At 35.5% G+C, this 25,544-nt stretch overlaps 1 protein-coding gene across 3 annotated transcripts in view; it reads left to right on the top strand.

Annotated features, from left to right (window-relative positions):
- Nucleotides 1-25,544, top strand: part of gpc6a (glypican 6a) — a 263,321-nt gene that overhangs the window by 57,423 nt on the left and 180,354 nt on the right. The window lies entirely within an intron of this gene.

Here is a 25,544-nt window from a genome sequence, read left to right as displayed (position 1 = left end):
GCATTCCCGGAAATCCATTTCAGTCTGACTGCTCTGATCGGATTTTGGAAGGTTTATGTGACTTTCTCACGGCACGTAAAATGTAAACGTCAGACATTGTTATAGGAAACATGCTGAAAGTCACCGCAGAAACAAAGTTTCATTGTTGCAAAGTGCCGGACGAGCAGAAAATGACAGAGACGACGGCGCGGGAACAAAAACACTCATACTAGCCTTCTATGTTTCTGCCGCTTCCTCATAAGATGCATTAGTCCAGCACAGCAGCTACACACTTCCGTGTTGTAAACAAGACAGCGTCTGTATTGCAGACCCCTCCATGTTGTGGTAGTTGTTGTTGTTTTTGGCGTATGCCTACCAACGCAACGCCATTGCCATAGAAAATAATGCAGATATTCTGGGAAAACACAAGAGCGGCATGGACTCACAAATCTGATCTGAACAGTTGCAATACACAATATGTAGACAATAATTTTAGATCAGATTCCAGTCGGATACACAAATAATCAGATTTGGGCTGATAGTGTGAACATGGCCGAAATGATAAATTCACAAAATGGTCGCTGAAAAGTTACCAGCAGGCAAAGTTAGAAATTAAAAGAAATAAATGAAGCTACTTGAAGGAGAAATAATCCAAATGTGTTGTAAAAGTTCATTGTTATGGAAAGCTAAACTGCAGTCGTGGTGTTATGCAGCGGTGCTTTCCAAAAGTAATTTCTATAGGTCATTTTAGGTCATTTTAATTTGTATCTTATGATGTTTTATTAACAAAGCTCGAGAGGAACACGTTCAAACTGCCTATTCAATTAGTACAAGAGGAAGCCTATATACAACTCCGGCATGCTAAATAGTTACACGGCCCCACGCGGTATATACCTACGTTCCTCAACAGTTTTCTGCATCCCTCCACCACCCGGTCTCCTCACACTCGCCTGGTTACTATCCTAATCAGAGATGCATGGGGAGTACTTTGGGTTCGGGCCAAATTCCGAGCTCGGAGCCTCCCCTCGGACAGCACGCCAAATACACATACTATTTACTCTGATTATTTGTAAGTGTGAACTTGTGAATAGATAATTTGTTGTCAGATACTAAGGAAAGCATTGGAGCTGTATTCTGTTGAAACTGTTATTGTTTGGGCGAACTTGACTTGTTTGTTGAAATATATGCTCGGACTAATTTGTAATCTGCTTTTGCAGTCACTGAATTGTTCTTCATGTAATCTTTTGAATTAGGGCTGTTTAGTATCTACTTTTTAACCTGGTCATGACTTCCTTCAGGGGTTCAGGCCTTAATTAGTCAGGTCAGATGACCTCCTCCAAACCGCCTCTATAATTTGCCTGGAAACGAGAAAGATCTCTTCCATATAGCTCTGACTAATTATACAGTTTCTGAAATGCCATAATGAAGGTGTATAGTGGAGAGCAGGTGAACATATTCACAGGTTTTGTAAAGGTTAATATTAGTGCTCTTGAAAAGTTGGTGCTTTGCATGAAGTGTGAAAGGAAATGGCACTTTGTTGTTGAGCATATCATGCAAAGTTCATTTACGTCACCCAGGGCATATGGATTTACTTTTTTATACTTTGCATGTACTTGTTTTTTTTTTTTTTTCTGCAGGCAAGTTTGAGGATGAGCCATTGAAAAGCGTTCTCTGGATTCAGAAATGAGACTTAATGGAGATTTCAGTTGCTTCATTCAAGTATCACATATCTCCTTAAATAAAAATGGAGTACATAACTGCCATGCTGAAAGAATACACTACGCCTTAATTTAAGGTTTATGTATTTGAATTGCATATAAAATTTCCTCCATTTGGATTACACATAAACTAATAAACTTAATGTGATGCATATCTGTCATCACACAGTACATAAATGAAAGAAACCGTTAAGTTTTTATGTAATAGTACTAATAAACTGAATGTATTTTAAATAATCAGCCTTATATTAACTACATTAGTTAACATGAACTAATGATAAATTAGTCTAAAACATGTTTTAATCTTAGTTAATATTAATTGTAACATTTACTAATATATTATTAAAATCAAATCTGTTTATTATTTAATGGACCTGAGCTAACATGGACTAACAATGAACATTTTTTATTAAAAACGGATGAATACTGTAACAATTAATTTGGAGTTAATGTTAAGTAATGCATTAAATAATATTAACTAATTGGACCTTACTGTAAAGTGTTACTGTATGTATTCACCATCAGTAAATTCAATTTGTTTCAATCTCATGTGTTTTAACTAATTGAATATTGTTTGTTCCTTAGCTAGCCTATCTATGTTCATAGTTTTTAACCAAATAAATGTAATTGTTTTCACAATGAAGAGGTTGATGCTGATTCTAAGCAATTTTTATTTAAATAAAATCAAATAGATGCATATAGTTAATAATAAAAATAAAAACTATACCATTTTAAACTTGAGAAAATGAGATGAGAAATGTTAGAGTTTATATTGAAATCTCTGACTTTTTTAATTGCAAAATTCTTGTCTTGGGAAGTTTGAGCTCTTTTGAAAATCTCTCTATCTAGGAGAAGCAATGGAGCTCTTAAAGAGATCTCATATGTGATTTTCTTTCGTTCCTATGAGAATGTGAACAGAGTAGCTCAGTGAATGACTGTGAGACAAATCAGTCCGGCGGTTTGCATACTGATGTTCCTGAGAGATGGAGGCCGTGATACGACGTGTCATGCTGGAAGTTTCTAGTGGCTTGACTGTACGCCAACCCACAGTCATCTGTGACATAACAAAACCCTTCACGTTGAATTACTGCCAGCTGATAACCTACATTATTTTCTCTGACAGCTCCAAGTCCACTCCAGTTGTGTTCTTCTGCACACTTCTTAGAGAACTTGTTGAATCAGAAAGCCTTGGCTAACAGCTAACTCAAGAGTTTTTAAACCAGCACTGAGACTTTGATAAACATATCTGGCCTATACTGCTGACAGTTTGTTAATTACATCGGCGAGCTGCTGGATCTGGGCATGGCGGTGATTATAGATGCTGTTTTGGGCCAATGGAATGGGAGAAATTTCATTAATTGTGAACAAAACCATTAATACTTAAGCAATGCCATTAATAAATCTGAAATATACAGGTAGTATGGTTATATGGCTTTTTAAGCCATTTAAACGTGAAAGGTTTTTGTAGACGAAATCAAACCCATTCACAGTCCCCGTATTAATTATGTTCTGCTTTTAAATGTATAATTTGTTTACACTTAGTTGACTGCATTAGCATTAATTAGTAATTAGCATATCAACATATAATAATTTGAGTCTGTGATGGTGTCACGTGACTTGATGGCTGTTTTATGGATATTAAGTTCTCACAGTGTCTCATGAAAATGTGTCTTCGGCATATTTCACCTCAAAATCAAGAAAATAAAAAGTTATGTTTTCCATTTAGGGCCATTAAAGGGGTCATTTACTGAGGAATCAAATTTTTCTTCAGTAAAAGAGGCTAAAATATGATCAATATACATTAATGTAATGCAAAAACAATAATTTATTATTTAAATTAGTATTTATTTTACTGCCTTTGTTTATTTAAATATTTAAACATATTCTTTTGGGGAATGGGAATCATTATTCAATTATATATATATATATATATATATATATATATATATATATATATATATATATATATATATATATATTAATAATCATCAGCCTTATATATATATATATATATATATATATATATATATATATATATGAATAATGTAGTAATGAAAATGAGATCTTTTGGGTTAAACTAGAAAATTTTGGTACAAATTTTCATAAAAGAATGCAAAAAACCCCAAACTTTATTGTACTGCCTTTATGCTGATTTAAACATACAATATTAAAAATTACTAAATTCAAAATTATTTTAAATATATTTAATGGATAAAAATATGGGAACCATCATCATCATCATATGGGAACCATCATTTGAGGCTAATGATTATTAAAACAATTTTAAAAAGTTTGGTTGTATTAGAATAATGAGAATGAGATCCAAAATTTGGGTAAACAAATCTTATAAAAAAAAAAAAAAAAAGAAAAAAAAAGAAAAATCTTAAGCTTCATTGTCTTTATAAATACATTTATATCATATGCATTTTTATGTGAAATGAGACTTTTTAATGTTTTTGTGTACTGAAGCTTTTATCTGATGAAATCTGTTTAGACACTGTAGCGAATTAACTCAAAGGGGAAATATTAATAATTATTCATAACTCATGATTATTAATTATGAATATGTAAATCAGTTAATCAGATTAACTGGATGTAGCTACATTAAAATTAATATTACAATCAATTAACCTGTTCGTCCAGTGAACACACAGTGTTGATTGTTTATTAATTCTAAGAAATGTTCATTACCGCGTTATGGAAAAACAACATTCTTATTGTACCGTACTACTCAGAGCATGTAGTCAGGATCTAAATCACTTAAGAGGCAATTTATTAGCAGATGGAGTCAGAACCAAACATGTATTGTGCACAGTCTTTATTAACTAACTCATAAACATATAACTAAACTAACAAACGCATAACATACGCGCAGGTCACACACATACGTAGGTAAGAATGAGCAACGATAGAGTTGAACTGGAAGTGGAACTGTTAATGGAGCTATGGGAAAAAGTCAAAGACAATCTGGAAAAGAATCATCAGTTTCCTTAGTAATAAAACACCTTTGCTGACAAAGGGGAGTTTTACAAATCAATACTAAATCGCTGTTTAGTGTTCAAATGTACAATACTTTTGGCTGAGGCTGAGGAGCATCGGATCTGCAGGCTGAGGAGAAATCTTGATGATTTGGTCCGAAGTTGTTGCCAGTATCTTCTGCGTTGGATGAAGAACTATGAAACACTTAAGCTCATAGATGAGCACATGGCTGGGTTGTAGGCCGAGGCCTGCAGCAAGAAGGGGGTCTCTTCAGTCGTCCAAGAAGCAAGGAAAAAGTGGGAGGGGCGTTGTGCTCTAGCTTTTAACCTCTGGTCAAAGTCCAACCTCTTAGGGTTGATGTGGCCAATGAAGATGTTGTATTTCCGGGCGACAACACGCCTCCTGTCAGGGCTTTTACGACCGAGCAAGGTTAACTGGCTGAGTTTTTGAAGAAGAACTATTAAAGATTCTTGTAATACTGATGTGTTGCACAGGTATGGACATACCGCATACACAAGCATTTAAATCTTCTCAATACGAACCCATAGACAATAAACATGGCATAATTGAAGTTACCTTAAATGTATCATAAAACATGTGAATACAATGAGTGCAATGCAACAACAGTAATAATGGATACCATTTCCTGGGGATGTGCACGTTCATTTATAGAACAGTCTGTCTATACATTAGTGCAGGAAAGTCTGTGTTATGTGGGGATAATGCAGGAAAGATGCACGTTTCCTGTGTCTCTTCTCAGCTCTCAATGTGGCAACCACATTCTTTAGCGCAATAAAACTTGTAACTAAGAACTTCTCGGGGGATGGGGGACAGGCCCCAGAGTGCTTTAAACAATTATTGGTTAACTATAACAAATAATTGTGTCTGATTTGTCTCAGTCGTTACAACACACATCTGTATTATTGAGCGGCTCACTTTTCATCTGAAGTTAGGTCGTGGTACGATGTTTTCTTTATCATCTCCAGCTCATGGTTTGCTTGTCTTCTTGCCTTTATCTCTGAGGGCAGGTGTATCTGACAGAGACCCACACACTTAAACACTCACAAACACGCGCATATACACACACAACTTTATTTATCACTCTGATAGGCACCGCAGATTTGGCAGCTAATCCCCAGAAACACCTTCAGCTTGGCGGGATAAATATCGATCTGTCCACAGTATCTCTTTTCCTAAAAGCCGAACCGCCGCGTGATGAATGGATCTCTTTTTGTACTCTGTTGGCTGTGAAGTGAAGTTAGTCAAGTCCATCTGCTTCCCCCGAAGAGTACAGTCACACAGAAATTCATGTGAACTGCAGATTTTAATCTGTTTTTATATCTTGTCTGTCGAATGCAGTGATGGGTCGATTTTTTTACAAAATATTGTCTGTTAATGTGATTTCAAATTGCGTGACACAATTGTAATTAGTAATGTAATCTGCTATTATTATATGTAATCTGTATCAATATGTTTTAGGTCATATAATCTGACTACTTTTGGATTACTTATAGATTACTTTTGATTTAACTCGTGAATCACATTGATGTGAATAGGAATCTTTTATAATATTGATACGAAAAATGCAAAGTGAAAGACATTATATTCCTTTTTTTTTTCAACATCATGAACTGCATTAAAGATTCCATTACGCCAGAGTTTGTTTGTAAGTTGATATAGCTAATAATTAATTAAATCATTAAAATGCAAAATTTAAATAAATTTAAAAATAAAATAAAAAACAATATCAAAATAAAAAAATTCAACACAAAAATAAAACACAACGTGATCATGTGACTGTTAACTGACATCATAAAACTGTGAATATATATACATATATATATATATATATATATATATATATATATATATATATATATATATATATATATATATATATATATATATATATATATATATATATATATATATATATAGCCTACTGTATATAACTTTCCAAATGTGTAAAAGAATTAAAGGGTGAAAATTTTATAATTAGCAATTTTTAAAGATGGAAAATATTAATTAGGAAAAAAAAATCTATAAATTATGAGCAATTTACTGCCGCCTTTATGTGAATAATGTAATCATGTAATCTAAAAAAAAAAAAGTAACTGTAATCTGATTATAGGCATTTTAAAACATAATTTAATCTAATTACACAAACTTCATATTTGGAATTAGATTAAGTAATATAGATTACATGTCATCAGTTTCTACGTAGCACTGGTCGTACATGAATTAGCAATTTTTAAAGATGGAAAAGACTACATCAATAAATTATGAGCAATTTACTGCCACCATTATGCAAACAACATGTAATCATGTAATCTATAAAAAAGTAACCGTAATCTGGTTTTAAGCATTTTAAAACATTCAGTTCCAATCTAATTACAACTACTTCATTTTTGGAACCTGATTGCGTAATCCAGATTACATATAATCAGTTACTTCCCAGCGTTGAGAAGTCTGATTCATTGTAGCGAATCGGTTTTGCTTTAATTGATCTCATTTGTGATTTTTCTAATGGCAACAGGATCTTGGTAAGATCTCACACGTTTAATGTTTTTTATGGTCATAGCTGCTCATAAATCTGAAATGTTGGATGGAGGGCTGCTCTCCGTACAGCTGCCCACACTGCCAGGCTGTGAAGCAACATTCGTCCTTTATCTTCTAGCGCTCTAGCCTCCTCTTAGGGATTTGATCCTTCATCCATTTTCCATGCCCTCATTTTTTTCATTCCTTTGCTATTTATAGGACCCTATTTAGAAATTCTTTAACTCCCACTTTTTGATTACCGCCTCAGCTTTCTATGGGGCCATGTGTTTTTTTGATGCATTATTGAAAAATCCTGATGCTGTTAAGGCTTTTGAAAGGCTGCAGGATTAAGTCTGAATTGGAGCGCCAGTTTTTTTTTTTTTTTTTTTTTTTCTATCTGTCTTTTAAATACATTATGTGTAACATTGGCACTTTTTAAGGAATAACTAATGAAAATTACTTTGTAGCTATAGCTGTTTTCTAAACGATTCACCATTCAAATAAACAGACACTACTGTTTAAAGTCCCTGTAAAGCCATATTAAAGTATGTGTTCTGGGTTTTTTCACACTACAGAAAAATGTGTTTTTAACCACCCAGCCAAATTTGAATGATTAAAAAAAAAAAAAAAAATCACCAAGTAAATGAAATAAGTTATCAAAATTGTGAAAAAATAAGCAGTATTCTCTGCTCTCAAAAGCTGGGGGCGTGTCCGCTGTCAGCGCTGAAACCACACCCACTCGCGAGAGCTGCAGTCTCAAATTACTTGTCTAATGAGTCAAACATACTGAAGCATATAAACAAAAGTTAGATCACGTTAGAGGGTTAATGACACTCGAGATTGAGTGGGCGAGCCGCTGTAGCATTAGGGGTGGGGCCATGGTTGGGGGCTCCAGTGCATCATCGAGCCCCCGTTTTAGCTCCGCCCAAAAAATCCTGAACACAGAATTGGTGAAAAACTGTTTAATGCTCTAACTTCACAATTCAGTACTACATAATTCACAGTCTTTGTAATGTGTTTCAGCAATACATTTGTAACATTTATAATCTGTATAGAAACAATTCTCAGAATTGACTTTAAAAGTTTGAGGTTGGTAAGATTTTCTAATGTTTTGTAATGTCTCTTCTGCTCACCAACGCTGCATTTATTTGATCAGAAATACAGTAAAATCAGTAATGTCTAATATATTTAAGTATCTTTTATATCTCTTAAGTATATAAACTTTAGTCTAGGACTAACTTAAGCCTTGTCTGTGAAACCGGGGGATAGTCATACAATGCTGATGTTGTCAACATTAACAATTTGAGAACAAAGTATAACAATAATAATAATTTGCACAGTTTGATGTGATCTGAGCTAAGCGATCTTTGGCAGCACGATTTATTGTAATGATTTTTTTCTCAATTGGTCAGAACAAAAGTGTCAGACATGTTTCAGATGACATTTTCCGGTGAAAATTCTTATTTTGGTCAAACTTCCAAGACATAGAATCTATGATTCCGAAGTCCAGTATCCACACTGATGTGGTGACTGACAGCAAACATTAGATTCATCCACGCTGAGGAGTCGTGTCGATGCACAACCCATGTAAAGATGATAATTCTGCAAATAACTGCAATTGCAGTTTTCAAACAGAGATGGCGACAAAGAGGCAAAACTTACGGACTGCAGCTTTAAAATACAGTATATATTATATGACAGTACATTCACAAAACTTCTTTCCCCTTACATAGCTTTAATGTATTAGCTAGTTTTCATTAGTATCATGTCATTTTTCTACTTATTTTTAGTAGTTTGACCATATTTGAGCTACTTGATAAATATGTTTTAAAGCAGCATCCCAAACACACTGGCACGTTGTTTGGCACGGCTTCCATGGATGACGCAGATGCGATAAATTTGCCTCTTATAAAACGACCATCCATTAGGCCGCATTACTCCTCTTTTAATACATTAGTCGGGTTCAATCTCCCGCAAACCACCACTTTGCCTCATCCTGACCTGTTTTTAAGCATAGCTCGATGAGTAACTCTTTAGGATTAGACAAATACGGGCACTTTGCTCAGTGTGGGAGAGCCAGTGAATCACAGATGTTACTGGGGGGAAAAGCCACAAAGGATTGATTACATCAGAGTGAAAAGCTTCTTTCTTTGATTCCGGTCACCCCCACAGACTTGACAAATCTTGTGCTCTTTTCCCAGCAGGACAGCTTAAGGGAAGAAGGAAATTTTTCACAAAGTACAGGTTTCAACATCACTCACTTTTTAATTTCGTACGGCTGAAGTTTGCAGGAGCCACCTTGGTGGAACTTGCTATGGCATTAAAACTCTGTGAAATGTCAAACCTGGTGGGTGTTCAAGTGTTATTCCCAATAAAAGCCAGATACAAATTTTCTGCATAATAGTGATTTTCAAAACTCTCATATTAAGTCATTATGAAGCAGAATTTTATTTTATTTTATTTTATTTTATTTTATTTTATTTTATTTTATTTTATTTTATTTTATTTTATTTTATTTTATTTTATTTTATTTTATTTTATTTTTTATTTCATTTTATTTTATTTTATTTTATTTTTAAAAGTACCTATTTATTTATTTAGTACTTACAAAGTTGTACATTTTTCATTTTATTTTATTATATTTTAAATAATTTATTATGTATTTATTTATTTATTTATTTATAGTACTTGGAAAGTTGTAAGTTTTTAATTTTATTTTATTATATTTTGAATAACAATTTATTTAATATTAATTTTTTATTATACATTATATTTTATATTTATTATTTTATCTTATATTGCATGCTAAGTCATATTCAGCTAAGAATAATTTTATAGTATTTTTATTTTATGTTTATAATTTATTCTACATGTATTTTTTATTTTGATTGTTGTATTTATTTCCTTCTTTTTCTTTATTATTATTATTATTATTATTATTATTATTACTGTATATAACCCCCCCCCCCCCCCCCCAAAAAAAAAAATCTCATCTCCACACAACTTTGCAGTCTCCTCTAAGAGGCTTTGTCCCTCAGGATTTTTGTATATGACTAATCCACGTCAAACTTTTTTTTTTACTTCTTACCTAAAACCAACCTAAAAGACATATTTATAAAGGCGTCAAGCTGATGTTCTTGCTCTGAGATGTCCAAATCCAATTACATAGGCAGTTGTGCAACTATTTTGCCTCTTTGATCATTTCAAACAACATTTCAAGCACAGGAAACAAGACAAGAAATTATGAATAGATTTAGCTTTGCCTCATGATTCTCGCTTTGGGTTTGATTTACTCTCCTTGCTGCTGAGAAATATAATTGTTACGGCAACTGTTGACTAAACATAAGTGAACCAAGGCCGTTCCTACAGAGTGAGTCTACAAAAAAATAAAATAAATAAATTTAGAGGATTTCAAATAATGATTCTGACCATATTTTGACAGACAGAAATATATGAATGTGCAGATCTTCAACAATATAGCCTACTCTTGAATCCAGAGTAAATGCGTACATCTGACGTGTCCCAGATGGTCAGGTGTTTGTCTCCAGCATATAAGGTTCCTCTTCACAGATAAAGCATAACCAAGACATGAACCAAGAGATGAAGCCTTCTGAAGCTACAATGGGTTTCCTGACTAGTGAAGTGAAGTCTTGGATCATTGTAAAGGGCAACTTGCACCCTGAGCGTTGGATTCCCATTACACACCTCAGACCTCAGAAGTGTTTCCTTCCTTCCCATCAGCAGTCGATTTTCAGATGAAAATTGCAAAGGGTTTCATGCCTCTGTAAAAGTTTCTGTCACGATTCTAGGTTGAACTTCTTTTTTTTTTCAGGGGTTCAAGGATCAGCATTCTCCCCTAAAAGTGATCTGGCAGACCAAACCGTAAGTCGTAGAAACTTGAAACTTTGAGGGATGGTAGTAGTTACACCGTCTACAACGTCACCCAGGTCCGCCCCGATCGGCCTGATGGTGGTAAAAGTATAAAATCACTCATAACTCTTGAACCGACTCTTGAACACTCAAGAGTTTTATATCATTGGAATCCTTGGCTTAAGACAGACAAAATTAATGTCTCAGATTCAATCTGGAGAAATTTTCGGGTATTTGGATTTTATAAAAAACCTACTTTTGCGAACTACTCCTACAGTAGGATTTTGGCCCGATTGGAACCAAACCAGTGCTGAAAGATTCTCTGGAGTTTGATTGTCAATAATTATCAATAAAAAAAATAGAAATTTGAATTCACATACGCAACAGGATGCCAACACTTTTGAAGTGGGTGTGGCCACTTTTACTAAAGCCCAGTTCACCTATGTATGGGTTCAGTCTGTGGTTGCGTGAATAAAGAATGTAGTGACTGGCCACTTGGTGGCGCTATTACATGGAGAAAAAAAATGGCTATAACTACGCAACCCTAACACCATGTCCTAACAAGACGCGACACCGCGACAAGCGATAAAAGGTATCTTTTCTCTGAGTTTTTACCAGCCGTGACGGTGTCACGCGAATATTCTATTTTAGAAACGATTTCTATTTCTCCGCGACGTCGCGGCTGGAACAGCAACACAAAGTATGGCAATGATAATATCAGGTACTGTTTATGTGCTGTATTTAATGTTAAAAGCGTTAAACGCGAGTTTGAATATCGTTCTGTGTTCCCAGCTTTTTAGCTGTGTAACTGTGCTATGTCCGAACTGTTTGCATTTTATTTTATACGTATTATCTTTTTATTCTTTTAATCACTTTTCCTGTTTTTTTATCTCATTGTTAATGCATTTTATAACTCTTATGTATCATCTTGTTATTTCTGACTTTTAATGTATTTTAAATATTGCTGTCTGGTTGACAGAGCTGGGAGAATTAGGAAGAACGCATTTGTGATTAGATTAAAATTTGGTAAATTTAGATAAGGGGACAAACCATGGGGAAATTTGAAATGTGGTGCATGGTTAAGATATCTCTGGATTACAGTCAGGACACTTTCCAAAGAGGGAAATTTCCAAAGGGGAAATTTGAACTGCGTTGCATAGATAAGATATCTCCGGAAGGGGGATTAGGGCTGTGTGGCGCAGTTTGAGGTGTCTTGGCAAAATGAGAGATTGAAACTTTGTTTATCAGTTTGAAGTGCCTAGGTAGAGCTAGACAGTGGTCCTGTCGTGTGAGGAAGATACATTTAGATCCGTTCTTATGGATAGATCTGTTTAGATCCACTCAACAACAACAACAAAAAACTCCCTGAAACTTCCTAGCTCTTCCATCCAGATAGCAAATTTCTCTGTTTTTACTGTTATTTCTATTCCTTATGTTCTATTTTTATTATTCTTCTTTATGTAAAGCACTTTGAATTACCATTGTGTATGAAATGTGCTATACAAATAAAATTGCCTTGCCTTGCCTTGTAATGAAAACAACACTGGCTAATTCACCTCAGATCTTGAAAATAAATAAATGGGCACAAGAACGTTCAAACTGTCAACTCAATGCGAACAAACAAGTGTATTCTATGACAAAGATTGGTTCAGTCGCTCCATATGTGCTTTAAATAATGTTTAAATTGTGTAATATTTATGAATTTTATTAAGTACTCGCCCATTTCATTGTGTCCGCTGTGCTCTTGCCGAGAGAGCCCGTCCACAGTCTCTTCTGATTGGCTGTGGTTTTTGATTGATCTTATCGCTTCTCATTTTCACGTCGCGTCTAGTGTGGACAGTCAAATTTCTCGTTGCTGGAATCACAACGCGTCTGGTTAGGACACGGTTTAAGTCTGATTGACTTGAAAATTGGCATACGGTACCTTTGTCCAAGGTGCTAAGACTGCCTTTGAGGACATTTGCATATCTCAAAATATGCAGCCGCCATTGGCCAATGAATTTTGAGCAGCTATCAGACAACGTTAATGGAGGCTGATCTGAACGAAACTCGCTGGGCCTGTTTGACTCACGGTTATAGAGGCCTGTGAGAAATTTGAAAGAAATCAGCCACTAGGGGGTGCCTCGTGTTTGTCACATGCATAAAGGATTGCATTTCACACGATTTTTCGCACACGGCCACAGCATTCATTCCATATGGTATACCTCCTCATTCTGAGCAACTCTGCCTCTAGGACCACCGCTGTCAATCGAATCGTTTGTTAAATATCGGAGATCATTTCAAAAACCTACTTTCATGAACAACCTTGATAACTGTTAAAAAACTTTAAAACATATATTTCCTTATTAAATTGCATGTTTTGGCAATAAATGTATTGTTTTTCCATCTGTGATCTCAGTTGTTACAAGCTTGCCAAATAAAAAATAACATCTATTTACGCATGTGCTTAAAAGCCCGAAAATTGCTATTCACGGCTATATTTTTTCATGTAATTCTATGTTGTTGTTTTCTTCATCTAAAACAAGAAACTGTGTAAATGTGCTCAGAAATGTGCTCAGACCAATGAGCTTGGCATTAGTATGAGCAATAGCAATTGTAATGGTTTTCTCAGTAAAACCTCTAAAAATCAGTAGATAATGTGAGAAATGCAATTATGTACACATACTTTACTGAAAGCTCTCGTCTTCCCATGCATTTGAGGCCTGAGGAGATATTATGGGCATTTCTAAGTAATCTAGGATCATATTGTGTCTGAAGCAGATGATTTACAGAGAAATCAATTTACAGATTGAGACATACAGGAAGAGGCAAAAAATAGCAGAGCGAGATACAGATGCTCTCTGGCAAACACTGTCGAATGCCCATTATGACTGCAGTGTTGGAGCGCTTACATGGGAAACCTTGAGTCTGTATTTTTAACTAAGCCTATAAACATTCCATTCGCTATGGAATCTGACATAAAAAGAATTGGCTTTACACTTTCTGAAGCAAATGGAAGTCGATTTTGAGTGCAAAACTCACTACTAGCATCCAACTTGGTCTGATCATTTTCCTATTATTGTGAATGTTGGCAAGTTTCCCAGTATTTACTAAGCCGGTGCTAATAAGATTTTTCTTACTGGTTAATAGGAGGATGGTGTTTGTTTTCTAGAACATCGGTAGATGGTTGCTAAGATGTTATGGGTGGTTGCTATGCTGTTCTTTGTTGTTTCTAGGGTGTATGGGTGGCTGCTAAAGTGATCTGGGTGGTCGCTTTTGCATTGTGTTTCCTAGAGCGTTCTTATTGGTTACTAGGTGGACGATGTTTGTTAACTAGTACATTAGGAGACAGATGTTAAAATGTTCTGTGTGGTTTTGAGGGTGTTTTGGGTGGTTGCTATGGCATTGTGGTTGTTAGAGTGTTCTTAGTATCTAGGAAGATTTTGTTGCTACAACATTACTAGACGGTTGCTAAGATGTTATGTGTGGTTGCTAGGGTGTTCTGGGTGGTTTCCAAACTAAAATTAAAATTGAAATAAAAATAAACCTTAATAGTAATATTTAAATAATAATAAATAAATAAGTACATGAGTGCTGCCAAATCGGTTAATTGAATGTAACATAAATTTGTAAATATATAATATATGTTGTGTAATATATATATATATATATATATATATATATATATATATATATATATATATATATATATATATATATATATATATATATATATATATATATATATACACAGTACAGTCCAAAAGTTTGGAACCACTAAGATTTTTAATGTTTTTAAAAGAAGTTTTGTCTGCTCACCAAGGCTACATTTATTTAATTAAAAATACAGTAAAAAAACAGTAATATTGTGAAATATTATTACAATTTAAAATAACTGTGTACTATTTAAATATATTTGACAAAGTAATTTATTCCTGTGATGCAAAGCTGAATTTTCAGCATCGTTACTCCAGTCTTCAGTGTCACATGATCCTTCGGAAATCATTCTAATATGCTGATTTGCTGCTCAATAAACATTTATGATTATTTTCAATGTGGCAGTAAAGACATTTATAATGTTACAAAAGATTAGATTTCAGATAAACACTGTTCTTTTGAACTTTCTATTCATCAAATAATCCTGAAAAAAAAAATATTGTACACAAATATTTTGTACAATTGTACACATTAAATGTTTCTTGAGCAGCAGATCAGCATATTAGAATAATTTCTGAAGGATCAGGTGACACTGAAGACTGGAGTAACGATGCTGAAAATTCAGCTTTGCATCACAGGAATAAATTACTTTGTGAAATATATTCAAATAGAAAACAGTTATTTTAAATTGTAATAATATTTCACAATATTACTGTTTTTTACTGTATTTTTAATTAAATAAATGCAGCCTTGGTGAGCAGACGAAACTTCTTTTAAAAACATTAAAAATCTTAGTGGTTCCAAACTTTTGGACTGTACTGTATTACAAAACATTATTGACATGATCTAAAATAAATAAATAATGATTTAAAAAAATAAAAAAATAAATCTAAACAAAATGAAAACTGAAAACATAAAAATAAAGCCTATTTTTGTAAAAAAAAAAAAAAAAAAAAAATACTATAATAGTATACAAATAATACTAAAATGAGACTGGTAATTGCTAAGTGATCAAGTGCTACTAATTATCACAGTACATCTCTAATAAGATTTCTAGAAATCTGTCTTAGACATTAAATGGTAAAATATATAATGGGATGTAACTGTAATTTGAACTTGAGTGTAACACATTTTAGCACATAATGTTTAAGTGTTGAGAGGGTTTTTTTTTTTTTTTTTTAAATGTTGTAATGTGTCTAATTACCCAGCATCAGAAGCAGCAGTGGCGCTTCACTGAACATTAAACTCATTCAGCCCTCAGCTACAGCCATGGCAACAGCACCCAGAAAGTCTCAGACCAGAACATACTTTCCTCAACAAGCTGAGAGATTTGAGGACTTGTGCGTGAGCACAGCACAGACAAGTTCAGTGTAAGAAGTTTGTATATGTGTTTTTATGTTGAGTACCATATTTGATACATCAGGCTGTTGTGGCTCATATAGTATGGAACATAGTGAGAATATGGAAAAAAGAAGGAAAAAAACCTCAGTTTTATTCAGAGGCCTAAAAATAAGCAATTTGGTCCAGATGTTGATTTTTTTTGTGGTCAAAAAGTAAGAATTCTGATCGCTTGTAATGTAAATCAATGAGATCTTTCTAACAGTACAGCAGATACTTACATACAATGCAAATAAATATCATTTGTCACTCTACGGGCCCTATTTTAACGGTCTAAGCACATGGTCTAAAGTGAATGGCACAGGTGCACTTAGGGCATGTCTGAATCCACTTTTGCTAGCTTAACGATGGGAAAAATGGTCAGCGCGCCCGGCACGTGGTCTAAAAGGGTTGTCCCTGTTCTCTTAATGAGTCAAGGGTGTGTTTTGGGCATAACGTGCAATAGCGAATCTCATTCCCTTTAAAAGCCAGTTGCGCTCGCGCCATGGCGGATTCGCTATTTACATGGCAGAATTTGCAAGTGGAAAAACTGAACGCTTGTCTAGCGAGGAAACGGATCTGCTCGTGCGTGAGGTTAAAGTGCGTGAGCAGACCATCTACAGGACAAGCCGGATTCCACCAAGGCGTTTTTATCTTTATGCACACAATAATAATCTTTTACATTGTAATCCTTTTATTTTTGTTAATTGGCATGTTTGTGTGCTCCCGTGTGTGTAAAAAACAGAGTGTACGCGCATTGTGTACTCGCCTGTAGGTTCATATTACTAACGCACTCTTTAAATTACAAAAAAAAAATATATAACCCTGACTTTAGACCAGGTTTTTGTTGGTCAATGGTGCAGTCTCAAAATAGCAACACACCAACAATGCGTGCAAATTCATTTGCTGTTTAAACAACGTGGCGTAAATTATCGACATGACAAAAAAAAACAAAAAAAAACCTCTTGCACACGATCTACTACATGCCTTCTGTCGTCCGATTAATAATTGATGCTTTTTTTTAGCAAGTAAAAGGTTTTTTAGTATAATTGTCAGATGCACATATTTGGTCTACAGCATACGGCCCCTTTTCATTTAAATAATTCATTCAGATCTGTCAGCGTGGCATTTTACAGCACATAGTCGTGATTGAATGTCAATGCATCGATCAGAACGTAGCATAATCTCAAAAAACCATGTGTTTGACAGAGCATCGCTCCGTTTGCGGTCCCGTGTGGCCGTGACGCTGTGACAGGAAGATTTCCTCTTCAATTCTGCAATCCGAAACCACACATGTAGTTCCTGGAAGCCAGCATGAATAAGTAAAGCATTGTTGTGATGGGCCGGTGTCAGCTGAAGTGACTGTCAGAGAGGGTGGGTGATTCTCAGAGGACGTCGTCCGGCTATCTCGCTCTGCGACCTCCATTATCAGGGGAAAGGCTGCCACTCTGGGTAATTTCATCACGTCGGTGCAGATGACTGATTGGAAACTCAGGCCTTTTGCCATTTTTTTGTTCTTTTTAGATGGACAGTCGGAAGAGGTGGCCGGACGTCCCCGCGGACAGCCCAGGAAAGGCTTTATGAGATCTACTGCAATTTTATTTCATCTCTTTTCATTTATTTATTTCCTCAGCTTCCTTGCGCCAGTGTGTCAAGGATGCCAAGATAACCTCGCTCCCATAATTCACTTTGTTCCGAGTCCCTCTTCTGTTAGATATTGAGTTTGCTAAGCCGAAACTTACTCTGGATGAAAAAATACTGGTTATGATGGATTATTTCTTTTGCCGTTATATCAGTACACACATTTTCTTGCATGAAACATTCAGAGGCGAATAGGCTAATCCGTTGTGCCACTTAAAGATGAAATCAATATGGACAATTATTTATTTTTTTTGTTTTGTTTTGTTTTTTTGTTAATGGAATATTTCAGTATTTATTACAAATGATTTATCTGTGCACATCATTATTTTTTTTATTAATATTTTTTTATATAATTCATGTGCCTCATAATCTTGAATCAAAATAACTTCTCCTCCCTCTTGCAGCTCTTCTCTCCTCTTCTCTGATGATGTGTTTACTGGCTCGAGGGCGGGGCGACCTGTCACTCACATTAGATCAACCAATAGCCACAACCATCCAATCAATTCCAGATGGACAAAATCAAACCCCTCCCTACATTTGTTCTTGTTCCAGAAGCCGTTTCACTCTCACAATAGCAAAGAAAAAATTATAGTATCATGCTGACTTTAAGCGCGCTGTATATCAGTGTAAACATCTGCGATTTATTCACTAACCAGTATTAGTTTAGCATTGTATATGCATATTTGCATGAAGTTATTAGTCTTTGTAGAACAAATTAGGCTTATTGTTGATTGCACCTGATTCACAGAAGTCAGCGCTTTTAGCCTACTGTAAATATTTTTAAGTGATGTTTGTGCACTTTTTCTATTGACAATGGCTGCAGTAAATCATCGAATGCTGATCATATGATGGAAAAATGCATATATCCAGATGCGAGTTACACATTTTTAAAATTTAAACAGCTAATTAAGGTGTTTGGAATTGTGATGGAGAGACTTTGAAGTTGTCTTCCATCACTGTTTTTATAGTTTTTACAGTTCTTATGCACTTTACAATGCTTACGTGAGGTTCACTGGTTTATATTTTTCTGTTTTAGCTGAGTGGGCGTGGCCTTAAAGAAAGTGTGAGCCTGTAGGTGAGAGCCCGTTTGAACTAATTTAAACAAATGTTTTGGGTTTTATCCATCCTTTTTATTGAATTTACTGATGTTGTTTTTAAAGGGGACCTAACATGCCCCTTTTTACAAGATGCAAAATAAGTCTGTGGTGTCTCCAAAGTGCGTATGTGAAGTTTTAGCTCAAAATACCACAAAGATAATTTTTCACAGCATGTTAAAATTGCCACTTTTTGGGGGTGAGCAAAACAGCACCGTTTTTGTGTATGTCCCTTTAACTGCAAATGAGCTGATGTTCCTGGCCCCCTTTCCAGAAGAGGGCAGAGCTTCAAGAGCTCATGCTCCGGCATACTGGCAACAACACAACAGGACAATCTCACGCACTGAAAATGTCAGAAACTGTCAGTAGCGGTGTTCAGGCTTATATGTTTAGTCATCTTTCATACTGTGCATAATAAATGCGTGTTTATGAATAACACAGGTGGTAAGCATGGCGGGATAAAAATAACGACATAGCACATGAAGACACCAGGATACCAGAGCTATCAGAAATTTCATAATTCACACTTCTGAAGTCATGATTATGAGCTCATCGCATTCAAGTGGGCAATTTTTAATTAGGAAACTTGTATTTATGATAGTTCTGATAGCACATGAGGGCAGCATCAATGAAAACAGGCAGGGATAAATGATTGGCACAAACGCATAAGACTTTAGCAATTTTCTTCGGGACATTTCCAAAATTTTCACTGAAATTTAATACGACACCGTCAGTGACTCTTATGGTATATGTGCATCGGTACATCCCAAAACACAACACTTGTTATGCCTTTCGTTCAACTCCAGCTGCTACAGCGAAGATACAGAAATGACGGACTCTGTGCCTCTCACTCAGGGCTGTGTCTATGCTAACAGGGCAGATTGTCACGGGTTGTGGGTGGAGCTTCTCCCTACAATGACGTCATTGTAGGGGGGAATCTGAATCAGCGCATTTTAAAGGCTCTCTAAGCGATTCTGAGCGGAGTAACTTCCTGTTGACGTTCGAAGTGTTGTCAAACAAAACAGAGGCTAGCTAGACCCTCCCTCCTACTCCTCCTGGCCCTCCCCTCCGTGCTTCCTGAAACAGTCATGAACGCGCATTTAAAATGTAAGTAGCTTGCGTATTGATTCTGCTTGTCGGTTATTGGCTGGAGCATGTTTATTATGCTAAGTGGTCCAGGCTGCACCAGTTTGTTTTTATTGCAGTTTTCGGAGCTTGTGGCGACCACAGAGAGCGCGTTTTTTTACAGTGTGTTCAGGGGACAGGCAGCTAGCGGATAGTGAGGAGATGTTTGCTGTATGTGACAAAAAAAAAATTGGGCCTAAAAACTCGTCAAATCGCTTAGAGCGCCTTTAAGAGACTGCTTTTGATTCATAGGAATTTTAAATAAAATGAGTGAGCTAATTTTTTATGCATATTATATGCTGGTTGTTCTCACACACTGTGGACACACATCGGTGTTCAAACACCTATTAAAAGTGAATTTTGCATAATAGGTCCCCTTTTAACTCTTGTTCTTAATCATCTTATGTATTTAATCACATGGTGAGGCAAGAGTTAATTTGCAAAAGACAAAAAAATGAAAGTATATTACAATTAGTAAGAGCAGGAAAGATGTGTATATAAAACGGCTGTCACTAGTGGCAAGAGACTAGTGGACAGATTGCGTTTTTAGAGTAAATTTGAACAAAGTCATGGTAGCGCTGTTTGAGCGCAGTGAAACTCCTCTGAACGTGATTTCTCCAAGTACAACATGTTCCTGGATCAACATCTTTGTTGATCCTGGAACAACATTCCATTCAATCAGTCAGATTTGAGGGACAAGTTTACAGTTTATGTCAAATTTAGGCTTACAACAAGGGTTAGGTAATTCTACATCAGTATTATTCACTATCATTTCCCTCTGATTTTAGGGATAAGTTATGGGTAGTTAGGTTTAGGGGTAGGGATAGGGTTAGGACTAAATTTTCAGTCAGGAATGTTGTTCCAGGATCAACAAAATATGTTGACCCAGGAAAATGTCTTACTTGGCCGTGAAACTCCGGCCTCAGTTACTGAAGAGGGGAGATGATACTGTTTTTAGTACCTAGCGGTTCTAGTTTTTAGACTGTTTTTATAAATAACATTTGCTTTATTTATGCTCTTAACTATAATTATTTGTACATTTTGCACATCTGCTTGTAATGAACATCTTTTTGGATGCCAGCATCGCTCCTATGTTTATATGTCGGTGTGTCCTTCAGCACTTCTTTAGCCATGTTTAAGCCGTTAGCAGATTAGCATAATTCCTTTAGTAAATCAGGCAAATAAATGATGCACGTCAATGTTATATTGGATCTTGCCAGAACAATTTAACACTATGATCTCATTAGTATTTGTGTGTGTGTTTATTTAGGACAGTCACTGAAATATTTAATATTAATAGGGACAGCTACACTTTTACTTATATACAGCTTTAGAGAAATGTAAATCATACGTTGATGTTCATTGCATATTGAATTCTTAGGTTGTTTTTATTGCATTTATAATAAATAAGAATAATTGCATGTGCTTTTAATGCAGTTAACACATTTGCATAATGCCGTCGTTTCACTTATATAGTATTTCATAATTGTGAAAGCTTTGATGATAATTAAATTGAGCCATACAGAGAGCCAACTACAAATATTAGTCTAACTTGGATTTGATTTAGAGTATAAATAAGTTTTTCCATCATAAATATCTGCGATAGCATTGTATATGAGAATTGATTTGTTAGTATGTGTCTGTGGTTGCACTTACATTAAAGTGTTTAAGTTTTATAGATGCTGTTTAAATGTTAATATTTTACTATAAAAAATATCCTGTATGCACAAGAAAATGAATGGTTTGCTACATGCAGTACAAACAAGTTAGAGGTTTAGATGAGATAGAGTTGCTGATAAAATTTTAAGTCAACGCACCACACGTAGCCAAAGCAGATGGAGCTTTAGTGCATCACAGACATTAATGTTTCAAAATACCAGCTCTGCTGGAACGAGCTGTCCATGTTTTTCTGCTTTGCAAGGCCAGGCAGTACATTTCTCCTCTTTTCACCGATTTGTGAAATACATTGGAGACCATTTCACCGGGAGCATTATATGCTGTCAGGATAGGAACTAATTATATAGGGCTTCCAGAAACGATTCCTCAAGCCCCATTAGGTCTGTGCCATGCTAGCGTACGCCAGGCTCTGGAGGAACCCACGTTACTGATATATCACTGGGATGTAATTGTATTTCATATCGCTCTTCTTAAACTTTGCTTAGTTAAATGGACCGTTAGAATATAGTAATTTAAGAGAAACAAAACTAATGCAGCTGTGATATTCTGCGCCAGTGGAAGCACTTTAGCGAGGGTTGAAAACTTTAGCAGTCATCACAAACCCAAGGGAAAGACTACTCGTGTGGAAAGATGCATCTCAAATAGTGTTGCCGGGAATCACTGCCAGAAATCCCAAGGTTTGTGAGATGTGATTTTTTGTTGTTGTTGTTGTTGTTGTTGTTGTTGCAAAAAAACACTTGAGGATGCATTGGAGACCTTAAAACCTAATTGAATTCATCATTCTTCATAAGTACAACAGAGGCATGTGTTCCTTAGCTCATGACAAGATCACATTTATTTATTTATTTATTTATTTCTACTGCAATTATGTTTCAAACCACAATGGGGGCAATATCCAGGATGTTTATCAACTCTTGGCAGTTGAGCTAACATGAAGTCTGCGCTCAATTGAACATGCTCTCGTTTCCACTCGCTCAGGGCGTTCATTTGTGATCATCTCTGTATGAAACCCATATATGGAATTGGAATTTCTCTAAATATCTGGGGAACATTTATGCTCAGGAATGCATACTAATCGAGAGGATCTGGAAAATTGTACATATAGGTGGTTTTAAGATGCTCAGTACAGTACATTTTTTAGTACATTAACACAAAGAATATATAATATTTATATTTATAAAAATAATTACATTATATTTTTTATATTTCATAAAAAATTTAATTTTAATATTTTATCATTCTATTTATTATTTTAACTTAAATTAATACATAAACACGTGGATATGTGAAATGCGGAGACTTCCATGAACATTTTTCAGTGATGATCTAAACAAATTGAATTAAATTCAGAGCTTTGAATCAATTAATTTTGAACAGCTTGAACTGATTTTATTTTATTTTGTGTTGCTAGTGTGCAGAAACTACACGCCTTTAGTGTAAAAAAAAAAGAAATAGGAATTGTTTGTTTTAGAGGCTGTCAGTATGTTGGTATTGTATGTTTCCGAAAGTACAAGAAACTACCTGCACTTTAGTTCCCACGAATACTAATGAGATAAAGTTGAGCATCTGCATTTAGGAAATAAGGCTGTTTTTGATGGATCTTCCTGACAAATTGTACTGTACGACCCAAACCTGAAGAGTCCAGACAGAACTTCCCGTGGCGAGGTGAAGACAAAGCCGCTTATCCCGTGACTCAGGCATGCTGAGAGGTAACGGGACGTGCAAGCCGCTTTCCTCTTCATTGTTGTAAGAAGAGTCAAAGTGAGGTCAAGAGTAGAAACTTCATGTTCCCGGTGTCTCCGTTTCAGTGTCTCAAAAGTTGACAACTTTGGCAAACATGACTAAGTTTTATAATCTTTAAAGTTGCCTGGGTTACCTGAGGCAACTCTTCACAGTCATCCCTAAATAGTGTATGTCTGAATTTGTATGACAGACAACTTTGGTTGGTGCTGCTGTGCATTTATTTAATTAATTGAATTTAATTTTTGAATAAAAAAGTTATTGTAGTTTTGATAGTACATAAAAAACATATTGTATATACATTTTCCTCTTCATTTCCTTTATTTATTCATGTATTTATTTAATTTAACCTTATGTTATTTTCTAAATTCTTTATTTCCGTTCAGTGGATTCAAATTAGATTCAAAATGAAAAAGAACTGACTTGTTCATGAATTGATACTTTTGTTCAGCTTTTTCCAAGGTGATGCATATTTCAGCATGTCAGGAAAGGTATAGGATACGCTACCGCTAACGTTTGTGATGTATGGTGAAATTTCCTGCTGTAACATGGTGTTTTGGCCTGTCATGGTGGGTCAAAATTATGATTTAGTGTTTACAATTTGCCTTTTGCGCAGCCTCCTCAGCTAATGTTTTGCATCGTATCAGCACCCTTAAATTGTTATCCAAGCATTGTTGGGAGGGAAGATGAATGAGGTCGTTTGCTTGCTAACCTCAATTCGGTTTCTGTGGGAATGCTTTTTCTATTGTCGCTATTCCCTTGGGTTTCTCTGTGTTCATGTGTGTGAGAGAGAGAGCATGTGTGTATTTGAGCTTGATAAACTAGGTGAGAACCCATTTCGTTTGACATCCAGTTTGGTGGGCATATAAACAGTATGCTCCTTTGACTTGCCATCTGTTTTGACCTCCACGTTCGTGCTTGACTCTATATGGTCATGTGTTTCTTCTGCATCAAGTTACTGTGAAAATTCTTTACATCAGTGGTTCTCAAGCGGTGGGTCATGACCCGATAATGGGTTGCAGGTCTGTTCTGATTGGGTCACGCACAGCAAAGAAAAACATGCTAAATTCTCTAAATGATCTAAATCCACATTTTCAAAGGTACCTTGAGAGTCCCAGATGAGAAAATTTGAGGTCTCAGCTCAAGCAAACTCGAGCAAAAGCATGTAGGAAGATATATAGAGTTGAACATCTGAGCACGTTTAACAAAACTTCCTCCCATCATTGTGTCGCTTTCCCCGAATGATGAGCAATTTAGACTTCATTGTAATCAAAGGACCGGGCGAGAATGACAGCTAGCGGCTAATTGAAGTAGACGTGTTAGAAAAGGCCCGCTGAGGCTGTCGAGCGACTCAGACGGGATCTTTACAGAAGCACAGACGGCTCGGCAGAATGACAGCTCTCTCTACATCATCAGCGGGTTGGTCAGGACTGTCAGGTGCATCTCTCTGGACTTGGCAAAAAACTGCCACCTAAACGGTTAGCCTCGTAAAAAGCTGACAGGAATTATTGTAGAGATAAAATTATAAGAACGGCCTTGTGACTTGTGTGTGACGCGTGTTGTTTTTGGTGCCATAAGAGTTTTGCTCGCACGATTTAAATTCAAGGAACAGGAGCCCATTGAGTTTGATGCTAATGTGAGCCCTGAATCATTGATCATGTAGCGTTTGACTGCCAAAAAGTGTTACTCTAGACAAACCGTTCTGTACCTTTAACTATTTTAGCCTCCTATTATACATTGAAGTCAATGCTAAAATTTACTTTGACCCTGTTCACTTTGTAATACATGTTCCTGGGTTCATTCTGAATTATTAATCAAGTTCATCATTTTATTTCAAGGGAAAAATATCTTCATAGCCTTTTATCAAAACATAACTTACTCAAGTTTTCTCTTCAGATGACATTATATATCCCTCCTATTTTTCAACAGCCTGTCATAGGCCTATCAATATTGAATATTCGAAATTTGAATATTGAATATTGGAAAACCACAATCTGTGATTGGCTACAATGATCAATGCTTCAAAAACATGTTGTAAATAGACATCTTTGATGCTGTTGTGTTTGAAAGCAGGCATCTGTCAGTGGATATATTAGGGATCTGCTGATAGACGGCTGCTTTCAAACGCTCCCGTCTATTGTCATTGTACAACTATTGTACAACTTGTTTT

This window comes from Megalobrama amblycephala, linkage group LG7 (genome assembly GCF_018812025.1).
Source record: "Megalobrama amblycephala isolate DHTTF-2021 linkage group LG7, ASM1881202v1, whole genome shotgun sequence".
NCBI lineage: Eukaryota > Metazoa > Chordata > Actinopteri > Cypriniformes > Xenocyprididae > Megalobrama > Megalobrama amblycephala.
Note: the sequence above shows the minus strand (reverse complement) of the source record. Positions and strands in the feature narration are given on the sequence as shown.